At 42.3% G+C, this 15,492-nt stretch overlaps 1 pseudogene across 1 annotated transcript; it reads left to right on the top strand.

Annotated features, from left to right (window-relative positions):
• Positions 1-519: 519 nt before the first annotated feature.
• On the top strand, positions 520-14,983 carry LOC309970136 (large ribosomal subunit protein uL5-like; annotated as a pseudogene). The gene is made up of 2 exons: positions 520-699; positions 14,461-14,983. The product of its transcript is annotated as a large ribosomal subunit protein uL5-like (transcript).
• The last annotated feature ends 509 nt before the right edge of the window (positions 14,984-15,492 follow it).

Below are 15,492 nucleotides of genomic sequence, written 5' to 3'. Positions count from 1 at the left end.
TTTTCCCCCCTCCCTGTGTGGGGAAACTGAGGCACAGAGCATCCCTTTCCACAAGAGTTTCATTGATGATACACCTCATTTGCCCACCTGTGGGACCACTTAGTTCGTACAGTAGAAAATTTCTCTGTCTCCTCCAGTCTTAAGTGGGCAAAACCCCAGGAATTTTTGCTATGTTTAGCCTGGATTTAGCACTCAGCCGTCCTCCTCTCCCACACATCACTTCCCCCTTTCTGCGTTCATACCTCCCCTGTGTTCTCCCGGAGACGTAATTCTCAGCCAAACACCTGGAGTCTTTGATCATCAACCCATCAGCTGCCTCCCAGCGCTCATTTCAGCTAGAAGACTTTCAAGTTCTCCCCCTTTACTAGGTCTGGGAAAGGAAGAAAAAAAAACCACCCGTAGCAGCTGTTACACTGCACCTTTCTTTGCGTACTGGTGGTCAGTGCCAAGGAATTGCTGCTTCAGCAAAGATTTTTAAAAAACCTTCCTTCAATGGGATTAACTTCCGGGCGGCCGATGATGGCTGCCACACAGCGTCGCAGTGTCAGCCACAGGCCCCCAGCCCCTTCTGCTGCCTTTCCAGGCTGTGTGCCGGATGTCCTGCTGTTTCCAATTTCTCGATTCAGGAACTACGGAGAACATACACACCTTAATAATGGGATTATTGCCATTGCCGAAGTAGTAGTGGGGCTGGCACTTGTGAGGCAATGATCCTCCTTTCCAGCATCTTACATGCTCAGATTCCTCCAAAAGGGCAGCATCACAATTCATCCTGATGCTCGCAAATGCAGTGACCCTTCGTTTGCTCAGCAGTTTTTACCAACCACTTTCTATACCTACTCAGAGACCTGGCTAAAATCAAGGTCCCTATAAGGATGACGCTTTCATTCTAGGGGAGGAGGAGAAGCAAAGAAGGGGTAAGAGCAGGGTCAAAGTGCTTTGATGGGAGACATGTGGGGTGCTGTGGGAACTTCTGGGAGAGGCCGCACCCCTCACCTGAGTAGGAGCTGGCGAGGTGAAGAGGGAAGGGAGGGAGGGAAGATGTGTGGAGAGGAGGAGGCTGTGGCAGCAGAATGGAGGTCTGGAAACCAGAAGCCATGGTTCTTATGGGAACTGAAAGAAGCTACCCTCAGAGGCAGGTCACATACAGCAGGGTTTTAGGCAGGCAGGGCAGTGGAGTGGGTGGAAGCCTGCGTCAATAGAATAGAACTGGGCAGAATAGAAGAGAACAGAAATGAATCAGATTTGTATTTCAAAGCGACTTCTTTGTGGACAGTCTTTTGGAAGGACAAGATCTTCTTAGGGAGACCTCTCTGGAAGCTACTGTAGCAAGCAAGAAGTGACGGGAATCTGAAATAGGGTTGGGATAATGAGGAAGAAAATAAGGGGAGGTTTGAGGGACACGTAGGATATAGGAAGGTAGACTTTGGGATTTCCAGAAACTGGTGGTCGAGGGAGAAGCATGACTCCAAGATGACATCGGGGTTCTGCCCGAGGTCGTGGGGTGAAAGGTGATACCATTCACCAGATCAGGACACTCCAGAAGAGGGGAGACTGTCTGAGAGTCCCCCAGGAGGAGCTTTCCAGCAGGAGCTGGAGTCTGTAGATTGATTAGGAGGGAGGACCAGGCTAGCTGTGTAAATCTGAGAGGTATCAGAATGTGGATGAGAGATTTAATTTAGCCACTTAACAAATATTTCTTAGCAGCTACTTTGTGCCAAGCCCTGTGCCGTGGGCTGGAGATACAATGGTGAGTATAATAGACTTGTTCCCTCGTCTCTTGGATTTCATAGTCTAGTGGGAGAGGAAATAATCTTGCTAATGAATATGTAATTACAAAGTGCTGTGAAGGGGCAGGGTGGAGTTCTGTGAGAATAAAAGGAAGGATAGTAACCGAGCCTGAGGCACCAGGAAAGGTTTTCCTGAGGGCATGAGGCTTGAATGGAGATCTGAGAAAATGGGCTGGGAGTGGACCAGGTGAAAGGAACGAAAGCACATTCCAGACAGAGGGAGCAGAACTTACAGTCTCTGTGGCCAAGAGGACCCAGCGCGCTGGAGGGGCTGAACAGGGCTGCGCGGGTGCACAGAGCAGTATGGTGGGATATAATCAGATTTGCATTTTGAAGGGTTGTTTGAGGTAAGGGGTCTTCAGAAGTGAAGCGGACAAAAGTAGGATGTCATTGCAGTTCAAGCAAGTGACTTGGACCACGATCGTGACAATACAGAAAGACATATGGATTCTTGTGAAGGTATCAAGGAAGTATTGGGTGGGCCAAAGAGTGCCTTCGGTTTTTAAGCAAAAACAAAAGACACGTTTTTCATTTTCACCAAGAACTTTATTGAAAAAAGACTTTTTTACCTTTTTGAGCAAAGAACTGTTCCAGGGGCCTTTTGCAGTCTTCCAGGAAATTGAAATTTTTCCATTAAAAGAATTTTGTAAAGACCTAAGTAAATGCAAATCCGAAGGTGCCATGTCTGGTGAATACAGCAGATGAACTTCCCAGTCAAGCTGTAACCGTTTCTGCCTGGTCATCAAAGAAACATGCAGTCTTGCGTTATCCTGATGGAAGATTATGCACTTTCTGTTGACTAATTCTGGACACTTTTCACTAAGTGCTGCTTTCAGTTCGTCTAATTGGGAGCAGTATTTGTTGGAATTAATCGTTTGGTTTTCTAGAAGGAGCTCATAATAGAGCTTCCAATCCGACCATATACACACCACCACCTTCTTTGCATGAAGACCGGCCTTTGGTGTGGTTGATGGTGGTTCATTTCACTTGCCCCACGTGCCCCATGATCACTTCCATTCCACATTGTTGTACAGTATCCACTTTTCATCCCCTGTCAATTTGTTTCAAAAAAGGAACTTTTTCTTTATGATTCAGTAGATACTCGCGGTGGAAATACAGTCAAGATGGTTTTTTTTTCCGCTTAACTTACGTGGAACCCAAACATCAAAGCGATGAACATAACCAAGCTGGTGCAAATGATTTTCAACGCCTGATTTCGATATTTTGAATATGTTGTCTGTCTCCTGCAAGGTATAACATTGATCATTCGCAATGTTTCGATTTGACTGCTATCAACTTCGACTGGTCTACCCGACCGTGGAGCATCGTCCAGGGAGAAATCTCCAGCATGAAACTTCGCAACACTTTTGACACGTTCAATCAGTCACAGCACCTTCTCCATACACTGCACAAATCTTTTTTCACGTTTCGATTGCGTTTTTACCTTTCTTGAAATAATAAAGCATAATTTGCGGAAAATGTCGCTTTTTTGTTCTTCCATCTTCGATATTAAAATGGCTACACAAAAATTCACCAATTTTGATGTCTTTTTTTAGATGCACGCTGATATGACAGTTGTCACATACGATCTAACAAAACTGTTTCAAATGAAGTTAAAGACAACTAAGTGCTACTAGAGCCAGCTTACGGAAAAAAACGAACGAAACTTTTGGCCCACCCAATAAAATCAACAAGTCTTGGTGAGGCATTGGATGTAGAGATGTAAGGGAGAAAGGTATCAAGGATGAGTTTTTGGTCTGTACCCTGGGAAACTGGTTGGTAAGGGTTTCAGAGATGAGGAAAATTGAAAGAAGATCAATTGTTATTTGGTGCATGTGTGTCATAAATCTGGTCTCAAACACCTTGAGTTGAGGTGCCCCAGACATTCAGGTAGGAGCACAGATGATTCTGGAGCTCACAGGAGAAGCCTAGGCTGGAAATTTAAATTATGAGTCACTGGTGTGGAACTATTAATTAAGGGAATTCTGGCTTCTGGTTTTCTTCTAAGAAAACGCTGAGCAAACTGAAAATCAACAGCTTTTCTTAGATTCATCAGAGAACTGATGCCTCCAGAACTGAAAAGAGAGATGAACACCAAGAATCACCATTTACCAGGAGCAAAGTTTACTCTTGCCACTGGAGCCAGTGCTGGTAGAAAAACCTAAAATGTAATTGACAAATTGCTGGAGGATCCGGATGTGTGGACAAGCTTGAGAGTTAAAACTTCTGGAGTCCCCACACGTTGCTGAGTGTTACCTCCAGGAACTCTTTCAGGTTCTCAGAGTATAGGTTGGAAAAAAAAGTCCTCTCATGCTGCTGACAGGGGGAGGGGAAAGCAACCATTTTGAAATAAACCAGATCATTCTGTTCCCCATAATGACATCCTGCTCTATGTATTTTTTAATATATTTTATTTATTTATTTATTTATTTATTTATTTATTTACTGGCTGCGTTGGGTCTTCCGCTGCTGCACGTGGGCTCTCTCTACTTGCAGCGAGCGGGAGCTACTCTTCATTGCGGTGCGAGGGCTTCTCATTGCGGTGGCTTCTCTTGTTGCAGAGCACAGACTCTAGGCCCACGGGCTTCAGTAGTTGTGGCACACGAGCTTCAGTAGTTGTGGCTCACGGGCTTTAGAGTGCGGGCTCTAGAGTGCAGGCTCAGTAGATGTGGTGCACGGACTTCGTTGCTCCGCGGCATGTGGGATTTTCCCGGACCAGGCTCAAACCCGTGTACCCTGCATTGGCAGGTGGATTCTTAACCACTGCACCACCAGGGAAGCCCCTGCCCTATGTATTTTACCAGAGCCTAATTGACTTGGGAGAAGGGAAATACCCAACTCCAGCCCCCTCTAGACTTCCTATCTCACCTAAAGAAACAAACAAAACAGCAGAGAAGCACTTGTGCAGGTCACAGACCAGGAGCACAGGCTCACTAATAGACCAAAATTGAATTATAAACTATAAACACTTCACCTATCCCCACCTTACCACCATATCGATCTGGCTCCTGTATAATAACAGTGGATTATAGCTAAATGAACAGTAAGGCTCAGACTCTATTTCAAGACAGAGTCTCTAGGGAAACCCAAAGACAACGAGGGATGCAAAAATGAGGACACTGGAGGAAATGTTATCCTCTGATGCATATAGCTACAGCAAACAGTAAATACAGCCTAACTCCTAGCCAAATAAACATAAACACACTAAAGGCATATCCTCAGTTTTTTTTTTTTACCAGATTCATCATATCTGGCTTTCAAGAAAAAAACTTACAAGGCATGCTAACAGGCAAAAAACACAGTCTGAACAAAACAAACATTAGAACCAGGCTGATGGCAAGGATGTTGGAATGATCAGACCAGGACTTTAAAATAACTATGATTAATATTAAGGGCTTTAATGGAAAGAGTGGACACCGTGCAAAAAGAGATGGATGATACAAGCAGACAGATGGGAACTCTAAGAAGGAATCAAAAGGAAATGCTAGAAATCAAAAACACTTGAACAGAAATGTAGAACGCTTCTGATAGGCTCATAAATAAACTGGACACAGCCAAGTAAAGGATCAGTGAGCTTGAAGATATGTTGATAGAAACTTTCAAAACTGAAATGCAAAAAGGAAATAAGGATGAAAAAGACAGAACAGATGATCCAAGAACTATGCAACAATGACAAAAGGTATAACTTACGTGTAGTGGGAATACCAGAAAGGAAAGGAGAAAGGAACAGAAGAAAGAATTGAAGCAATAATGTTTGTGAATTTTCCAAAGTTAATGAAATATTAACTGAGGTAGTAGCTGTGGATGAAACCACTTAGCAGGTAGAATGTGTAATGAGGAGAAAAGAGGGTATCAAACTGCCTTGAGGACCATCAGGGTTTCAGTGACTTACTGATAGAAGAGGATGACTCCACCAAAAAGACACAGAAGAATGAATGAGCAGAGAGGAAGACAAGGAGATCGATGTGTCCCAGAAGCCAAGGAAGGTAGATGTAAATGAAGAAAGGATGGTCAATCAAGGCCAATGCTTCAAATAGAGCCCCATATTTTTCATTTGAATTTTAAAAAACTATGACAATTTTTTCCCTAAATGTATCTGTGTAAGTGCTTATATCCCCTCACCAACAGTGGGGGACATATAAATATTTCTTATGTTTGCCAGTCTTAAGTGGCTAGATAGAAGATAAAAGCATATAAATTTATATCCTCCTTTTACACCACCCACGAACGGTACAAAAAGAAATGAGAAAAAAATCTCATTCAGGTTCCAGTTAAACATGATGGTTGAGGGAAGTCCCTGGCGGTCCAGTGGTTAGGACTCCGTGCTCTCACTGCCGAGGGCCTGGGTTCAATCCCTGGTCAGGGAACTAAGATCCCACAAGCCGTGCAGTACGGCAAAAAAAAAAAAAAAAAAAAAAAAAAAAAAAAAAAAAAAAGATGGTCGAATGAAGATTTATCTTTACTCCCTTGAAACATCACTAAATGAGTAAAAAATGTTAAAAGGCAGCAGACAACAACGGGAAAGAGGAGACGGCAAGCAGAAAAGTGTATATGATTTAGTATCAGGTGATGGAGAGGAGGAAGAATGGGTGTGCTTCGTTTAAAAATGCATAACATATCCCTGGTAGGGACAAAAGGAGCTGGTAATACCTTGGAGAGGTGAGTTGGGGGACTGGGGAAGGAGTGGGAGGGAGGCTTCAATGCAGAGCCTTTTGTACTTTTTGAACTTGGAAACATATAACTGTTTTGTCCGAAACCAAGTTACTACAATTTAAATTTAAATCCAAAAGAGAATTGCCCTCATTTGTAACATTGTCCTGAGGGAGGTTGTCAGTGGGGTGAAGATGGATTCCTCCCGGCCCTTGAGTGCAGGGCAGATTCAAAAATGAGGCTCCTTCTGTATATCGCGTGGTGCCCTTCCAGACACTTGTCTTTATCAGCTACCCAGCCTACTCACCTCTCCAGTATTCAGACAAACAAGACCCAAGGGCAAAAGTACAGGGTTCCCAGGGCCTTCAATAACAGCTGGTACACTGCTTACTATACGCCAGGCACTGTTTCAGAAGGGCTTTACATGTATTTATTCAATCCCTACGACACTGAGGCAGGTATCATTATTTATGGGATAGATCCCTTAGGCCCTGTAACAAGCAGCTTGGAGCACTGAAGAGAATGGTAACAGGCAATGGTAATAATCCCCTATTCCAAGGCAGGTGGGAATTCTGGATCCACTTTGGTCTTTGTTGTCTTGACCGAACTTCTCTGAGCCTTGTATCATCATTAAAGATCTCTACTATAATCCTTCTTTTTTAAAAATAAATTTATTTATTTTATTTATTCATTTTTTTGGCTGCATTGGGTCTTCGCTGCTGCACGTGGGCTTTTCTCTAGTTGCGGCAAGCAGGGGATACTCTTTGTTGCAGTGCACGGGCTTTTCCTTGTGGTGGCTTCTCTTGTTGCAGAGCACAGGCTCTAGGTGTGCGGGCTCAGTAGTTGTAGCACGTGGGCTCAGTAGTTGTGGCTCGAGGGCTCTAGAGCGCAGGCTCAGTAGTTGTGGCGCACGGGCTTAGTTGGTCCGCAGCATGTGGAATCTTCCCAGACCAGGGCTTGACCCCATGTCCTCTGCACTGGCAAGCAGATTCTTAACCACTGCACAACCAGGGAAGCCCTCTACTATAATTCTTAAAGTAGTTGTTTTGTTTGTTTGTTTGTTTGTTTGCGGTACGCGGGCCTCTCACTGTTGTGGCCTCTCCCGTTGCGGAGCACAGGCTCCGGACGCGCAGGCTCAGAGGCCATGGCTCATGGGCCCAGCCGCTCCGCGGCATGTGGGATCTTCCCGGACCGGGGCACGAACCCATGTCCCCTGCATCGGCAGGCGGACTCTCAACCACTGTGCCACCAGGGAAGCCCCTACTATAATTCTTTTACCAACAGTAATCATCTTGTACCCAAAATAAAACCAATAGCCTTGCCATAGTCATTAACAAAAATAGTCATTAAACAAATAATTGCATAAATAACTCTAATTCCATGAAGGAAATATTTTGTGATAGATACAAGGGAATAGCTCAAGGTCTGGGCAGTCATTGAAGAACATGGGTGACTGGGCTGGCCAAATGGATAAGGAGAAGGCATTCCAGACAAAAGATAGAGTGTGGGTAAGGTGCCAAGGTGAGAAGGTACAGGGGGAAGATCAATGGGACTCAAGTGTCTTGAGTGAGTGGAGAGTGGGAAAGCAGAGGGAGGAGGGCCAGAGACATAGGTGGATCTCATGCACCACTGGCAGCCAGGAGGAGGATTTTGAACACTGCTCTGTGAACACTGGGAAGCCATTGAAGGGTTTTAAGCAGAGGAATGGCATGACTAGATTTCCATGTTTACAAGATCCATATGCAGGCTGCAGTACAGAGACATAGTAAGAGAATTCCATAAAGTTATGGCATAAATACAGAAAACACATTTTCTTTCCATTGTACAGTATTAACAAGGTAGAAAAGGAGACTGGAAAAGGAAATCCCCACACACAATGGCAACCAAAGGTTTAAGATAGAAGGAGAAAATGGAAGAAGATAAACTAATAGAAGAAATGTTTCCAGAGGTTAGAAAAAGACTGGACTCTTTAGTTTTCATCATCTCTCATTTCATTATTTCTTTTTTATTTTATTTTTTAAAATTAATTAATTCATTATTTAGTTTATTTTTGGCTGTGCTATGTCTTTGTTGCTGTGCACAGGCTTTTCTCTAGTTGTGGTGAGTGGCGGCTACTCTTGGTTGCAGTGCACAGGCTTCTCATTGTGATGGCTTCTCTTGTGGGGGAGCATGGGCTCTAGGCGTGTGGGCTTCAGTAGTTGTGGCATGCGGGCTCAGTAGTTGTGGCTCGTGGGCTCTAGGCTTAGTTGCTCCATGGCATGTGGGATCTTCCTGGACCAGGGCTCGAACCCTTGTCCCCTGCATTGGCAGGCAGATTCTTAATCCTTGTGCCACCAGGGAAGTCCCAACAATTAATTTATTGATATTTATAATCTTCAGATGGAAAGGACCCACCCAATGCTAAGCAGGATTTTGGGGGGGGAAGAAAAAGACCTATACACGGACATTCTGGTAAAACTCTAGAAATCCAAGGATAATACCTACTAAGGAAGGAAAATCAGATGGTCAGCAGACTTCTCCTCAATAGCACTGCACCCTCTGAGGACTTCTTGTTGATACACAAGACATTCCAGCTAACTTAGGCAAAAAAGGAATTTATTAGGAGGGTATGCAGTAACTCACAGAATCAAAGGAAACCTGAAAAACTGTGTCTTGTTGGGGAGGGAATCATATTAGCTCTGAAGGTCACAGCAGCAGGTCTCCTCTGGACCCCATCACTGGGAGGAGGGAGCTGCAGCCAGGTATGGTATCTGTGTCACTCTGCGTAAGATTCAAATTTCAGGGAAAAAATTCTGATTGACTCCTGGGCTGGGAGGGGGGTGGGACACCTTAATTGACAGGATACAGTTACTAGAATAGTGAGGATGAATTTGCAGTCAAACAACGCATTAATTCATCTAGTTGATCCATGTTTATTGAGTCCTTCTATGTGCCAGGCACTGTTCTGGGCACTGGACATAAGCAGTGAACAAACCAGACAGAGACACTAGTCTCATGGAGCATACATTCTGCTGAGGGAGGTGATGGTTGACAGAAAATAAATACAGCTCCATGATCTCTTTTCTCCAGTGATGAAATGGAAAAAGCTATGAAGTAGTATCCTTGTCCCTATTCTTATTATTTTATAAGGAAATATTTGTTTGGATTTACCTAAAAGTCAATCACTTTCTATGCTCACCATCTTTTCTTATGTTTCTTTAAAGACGTTTTCTTTTTTGCTCAAGTAAATCATACAGATGTTCTTTTAGTGAAGTTCTCTTGGCCATATACTCCTTCAATTTTTACTTGTAGAGAAATGTTCCATTTGCCCTAGTTCTTGAAAGATAGTATGCTTTCAGGACACAGAAATCTACGTTGACATGTGTTTCCCTCAACTCTTGAAAGATGTTATTCTGTATCTTCTGGTTTCTTCCTTTTTAAAATAAATATTTATTTTAAAATAAATAAATAACATTAGTCTTTGTTGCGGCATGCAGGATCTTCATTGTGGCATGCAGGATCTAGCTGCCTGACCAGGGATCGAACCGGGGCCCCTTGCATTGGGAGCAGGTAGTCTTAACCACTGGACCACCAGGGAAGTTCGCATATCTTCTGATTTCTGTTATCAGCTGTCTGAATAATCGTCATTCCTCTGGACAGGATCTGTCTTCTCTTTCTGGCTGCTAATAACATGTTCTCTTTGCCTTTGGTGTTCTACAGTTTCACTAAAATATGTATAGGTATAGATTTGTTTTTGCTTACCCTGCTTGGTGTATGCTATCTTCCTTGTTTCTGTAGATTTTTGCCTTTTACCTATTTTGGAAAATGCACAGCCATTATCTCTTTAAATATAGCTTCTCCTCCATTCTCAGGATTTTCTGTTTCTGGGACTATGATTAAATGTATATCCCATTTCTCATTCTACATATGTAACCTCTCTCTCTATCATATGTTTCATCACCTTGTCTCTCTAAGTTGCATCCTCCATAACGTTATTCGCTCTACCTCCCAGGTCACCCTTTCCCTCTTCATTTTTCCCTAGGTTTTGTTTAACTTTTCCACTATTGATCTTTAAATTTGAACAATAACACTTTTCATTCCAAAAAATTCGATTTGGGGACTTCCCTGGTTGTCCAGTGGTTAAGACTCTGCGCTCCCAATGCAGGGGGCCTGGGTTTGATCCCTGGTCAGGGAACTAGATCCTGCATGCCAAAACTAAGAGCCCACACTCGGCAACTAAGAGCCTGCATGCTGCAACTAAGAGATTGCATGCTGCAACTGAGCCCGCATGCTGCAAGGAAGATCCCGTGTACCACAACTAAGACCCAGCACAGCCAAATAAATAAATAAATATGTTTTTTAAAAAAGACCCTGAGACTAACTCAATGAAAATAACCAGTCTTTAAAAAAAAAGTTCGATTTGTTTCTTTTCCAAATCTGCCTTAGCATTTCAGATAGTGTCTGATGGATTGCTTAGCTTTACAATCCATCTTTTATTTTGTAAACATGTTGTACATATTTTATATTCTGGATCTGATAATTCCAATATCTGAAGTCTTTTCAAGTCTAAATCTATTGATTGTTTCAGCTTACTCTCACTCATTATGACTTGTCTCTCTGTGTCACTTGCCTTGATTGTGAATTAATATATGGTTAATCTTAATCTCTGGGAAAGAGGATTTATATAAGCTTCTGCTATGGGGGGGGATGCTATCGACATGTGAGCATTTTAGCCCTTTTTGAGGGTTCCAGTTTATGCTGGGACTCTCTGGCGTTCAGCATCCCCACCCTGCTGCCTGCTGTGTTTGTGTGCCTTAGTAATATACGAGGCCAATTTCAATATTTGCCCTCTGGTCAAATTCCACATTTGTACTTCTTGCTTACTACTCTCTAATTTGTTTCAGTTCATCTTTTTGCTTGTTTTTAACTTTTTATTTTGAAATAATTTGATACCTACAGAGAAGCTTCAACAACAGTACAAAAGACTCCCATATACTCTTTCTTCACCCAGATATCCCATTACACATGAATACTTTAGTATGTATATTTTCCCAAAATAAAGCTACTCTGTTACACAATCAGAGCACAACCACAAAACTCAGGAAATTAACATTGAAAAAATACTACAGCTAATCCACAGACCCTTTCCAAATTTTGCTAATTGTCTCAATAATATCCTTTATAAAGCTGTCTCCTTTCTGGTCCAGGATCAAATCCAGGATCACACATATTTAGTTGTTGTGTCAAGATCTTAAGTTTTCATCAATTTGGAACAGTTCTTCAGTTTTTCCATATCTTTCAAGACTTTGTCATTTTTGAGGAGTACTGGCCAGTTATTTTTCAATTTGAATGTCTTATGTTTTCCTCCTGGTTAGATTCAGGTTATTACTATTTTATTTTATTTTTTGGGGGGGCAGAAATATCACAGATTTGGTTCTGTTTGCCTTAGTGCATCAGATTCAGAGGCAAATGATATTGATTGGTCCTATTATTGGTGATGATAACTTTTTTTCACTTAGTTAAGATGATGCTATAGACTGAATTATGTCCCTCCCAAAATTTTATGTTGAAGCCCTAATCCCCAGTGTGATGCTATTTGGAGATAGGTCTTTGGAAGATAATTCGATTTAGACGAGGCTTAGGATCAGTGCCCTTATAAGAAGAGACATCTAGAGAGCTTGTTCTCTCTGCCATGTGAGGGCACAGCAAGAAGGTGGTTATCTGCAAGCCAGAAAGACAGCTATCACCAGAAATTGACCAGGTTGGCACCCTGATCTTGGACTTCCAGCTTCCAGAACTGTGAGAAAATAAATTTCTGTTGTTTAAGCCACCCATCTATGGTATTTTTTTTTAACATCTTTATTGGGGTATAATTGCTTTACAATGGTGTGTTAGTTTCTGCTTTATAACAAAGTGAATCAGTTATACATATACATATGTTCCCATATCTCTTCCCTCTTGCGTCTCCCTCCCTCCCACCCTCCCTATCCCACCCCTCCAGGCAGTCACAAAGCACTGAGCCGATATCCCTGTGCCATGCGGCTGCTTCCCACTAGCTATCCACCTTACGTTTGTTAGTGTATATATGTCCATGCCTCTCTCTCGCCCTGTCACAGCTCACCCTTCCCCCTCCCCATATCCTCAAGTCCGTTCTCCAGTAGGTCTGTGTCTTTATTCCTGTCTTACCCCTAGATTCTTCATGACACTTTTTTTCTTAAATTCCATATATATGTGTTAGCATACGGTATTTGTCTTTCTCTTTCTGACTTACTTCACTCTGTATGACAGACTCTAGTTCCATCCACCTCATTACAAATAGCTCAATTTCGTTTCTTTTTATGGCTGAGTAATTTTCCATTGTATATATGTGCCACATCTTCTTTATCCATTCATCCGATGATGGACACTTAGGTTGTTTCCATCTCCGGGCTGTTGTAAATAGAGCTGCAATGAACATTTTGGTACATGACTCTTTTTGAATTTTGGTTTTCTCAGGGTATATGCCCAGTAGTGGGATTGCTGGGTCATATGGTAGTTCTATTTGTAGTTTTTTAAGGAACCTCCATACTGTGGGAATGTGAATTGGTTCAGCCACTATGGAGAACAGTATGGTATTTTTAATAGCAGCCCTAACTGACTAATATAGATGGTATTTTCAGGTTTCTTCACTACAAAGTTAATTTATAAGTAATTTTACTTATGAATTAGTAAGAAAATTGATAAGTATTTTGTAGAGAGCTACCTTGAGACTGGGCATTCTGTTTCTCATCAAATTTTACCCATTAGCAACAAGGCAATTTCCTTTTGATTGCTTCTTCTCCTCTCCTCCTCTCTCTCTCCCTCCATCTGTGCCATCCTTCCCCCATTCCCCCCTTTTCCCCCTCCCTCCCCTCCTTCCTCTGTTCCTCCCTACTACTTTCCTTTCTTCCTTCCCTGAGATCTCAAAATGAACAAGTGACTGTTTCAGCTCCCAGTTCCATCACAATCATTATTGTGTTCCTATGACAGGAGCGATCCTTCCTTCTAAATCAGCAGAGCCCAGATCTTTTGAGAATGGGAAGGAAAAAATTGTTGAGCCTTTCATTGGGTGTCATATGAGAGGTGTGACTCCCAAGCTCTACCTCTTCATTCCCTGGCCAATGAACTTTTGCTTGGGAGAAAGAGCACCATTACTTTGCTTGTTCACAGCCAACGGCTGTTTGAATAGCCGTTCAAGAGTCAGTCAAATGGCTGACTTTTTAATAGCCATTCAAGAGCAGCTCTTTCTGGATGATGGAGTACATGCAGACCAATGACTCCTTTGGGTGTCATCTGACTTGTTTACTTTATTATGAAGCGAGTTTCTTTGTAGGAGGTAATAGTGTATGGTTTACCATCATAGTGAATGATATTAAGTAAGGTGTTTGGTGGTGTTCCCAGTAGTGGCATGATAGGCAAGAACACAAATCCATTTCTAGAAAAAGTCTATTTAAGCAAAGACAGATTTATCCTTCCTCCATGATGGAAGAGATACCATGTAACCAGCTAGAAACCACGTGCCCTGGAGGTATCCTTCTATTATTAAAGATTCAGGGTTTCCAAGGCTAATGGTGAATTTGGTGCCTGGTGGCTGTGGTCAGACAAGCTTGGCGTTGCTGGTCTTCTCAAGAGAAGATAAACTCCATGAAGGAAGATGTTGTCTGACTTGTTTATCCAGTGTACTTAGTGACAGATATGTGTCTGAGACATATTGAGTGTTTAATAAACATCATGCTAAGGAATAAATAAGGTCCTCACCTTAGACCAGAAGGTCTTCTTGAGGCAAAGTGGACAGTGAGATATATTTCTTGAAGTTTTGTCTTCTGGGAGAATTTCCTTTCTCTACTGTCTTTCAAGGCATGGAGATGTAAGGCTGAAGTCAGACACTTGTGGTTGATGCTGCAGTATTGTGCATGTCCATCTTCATGAGAAGCCCACTTCACAAGGCCCGCTTCTCTCATTCTCTCTTTCATCGCTACTTGATGAAGGATTGCTTCTGAGCACCTCTCACATCATGGCATAGGATCAAGGTGAAGAGGAGAACCCCATGAGGGAACTTTGCATCAGCAAGCTCTACCTCACCATCTGTGTGGGGGAAAGTTGAGACAGACTGACTCCAGCAGCCAAGGTGCTGGCGCAGCTCACAGGCCAGACCCCTGTGTTCTCCAAAGCCAGATACACTGTCAGATCCTTCGGCATCAGGAGAAATGAAAAGATTGTTCACTGCACAGTCCGTGGGGCCAAGGCAGAAGAAATCCTGGAAAAATGTCTAAGGGTGTGGAGAACATGTGTTAAGAAAAAATAACTTCTCAGATATTAGAAACTGGTTTTGCGATCCAAGAACACATCTATTGGGGATCACATATGACCCAAGAATTGATGTCTACGAGCTGGACTTCTACATGGTGCTGGGTAGGCCAGTTTTCAGCATTGCAGATGAGAAGCACAGGACAGGCTGAATTAGGGCCAAACACAGAATCAGAAAAGAGGAGACCATGCACTGGTTCCAGCAGAAGTATAATGGAATCATGCTTCCTGGCAAATAAGTTCTCGTTTCTATCCAAAAGGTCAATAAAAAGTTTTCAGCGAAATGTAAAAAACAAAAACAAAAACGCCACAAATTAGTAAATATCTGTATATCGAATGCTATATAACAGTAAATAATTAAATCTAGATGAAATGGAAACATTTCTAAAGATACTGTATATCAACTAATAAAACTGACACATAAGATGTAGAAGCTCTGAACAGATTAATAACTACAGAAGAAATTTGAATAGTAGTAAAAAATTTACACCTAAAAAAGACACTAGGCCAAGACAGATTTATGAGTAAGCCCTACCAATGTTTCAAAGACAGTATTACCCCAATGTTACTTTTAAACATGGACAAGTATGAAAATTTATTAATTTGTTCTATGAAGCCAGCAAAATCCCAATACCTCTTTTTTTTTTTAACATCTTTATTGGAGTATAATTGCTTTACGATGGTGTGTTAGTTTCTGCTTTATATCAAAGTGAATTAGCTGTACATATACATATATCTCCATATCTCC

This window comes from Leucopleurus acutus (genome assembly GCF_964270905.1).
Source record: "Leucopleurus acutus genome assembly, chromosome: 12".
In the NCBI taxonomy this organism is placed as follows: Eukaryota; Metazoa; Chordata; class Mammalia; order Artiodactyla; family Delphinidae; genus Leucopleurus; species Leucopleurus acutus.
The sequence above is the reverse complement of the archived record's forward strand: the minus strand, read 5'-3'. Positions and strand labels throughout refer to the sequence as shown.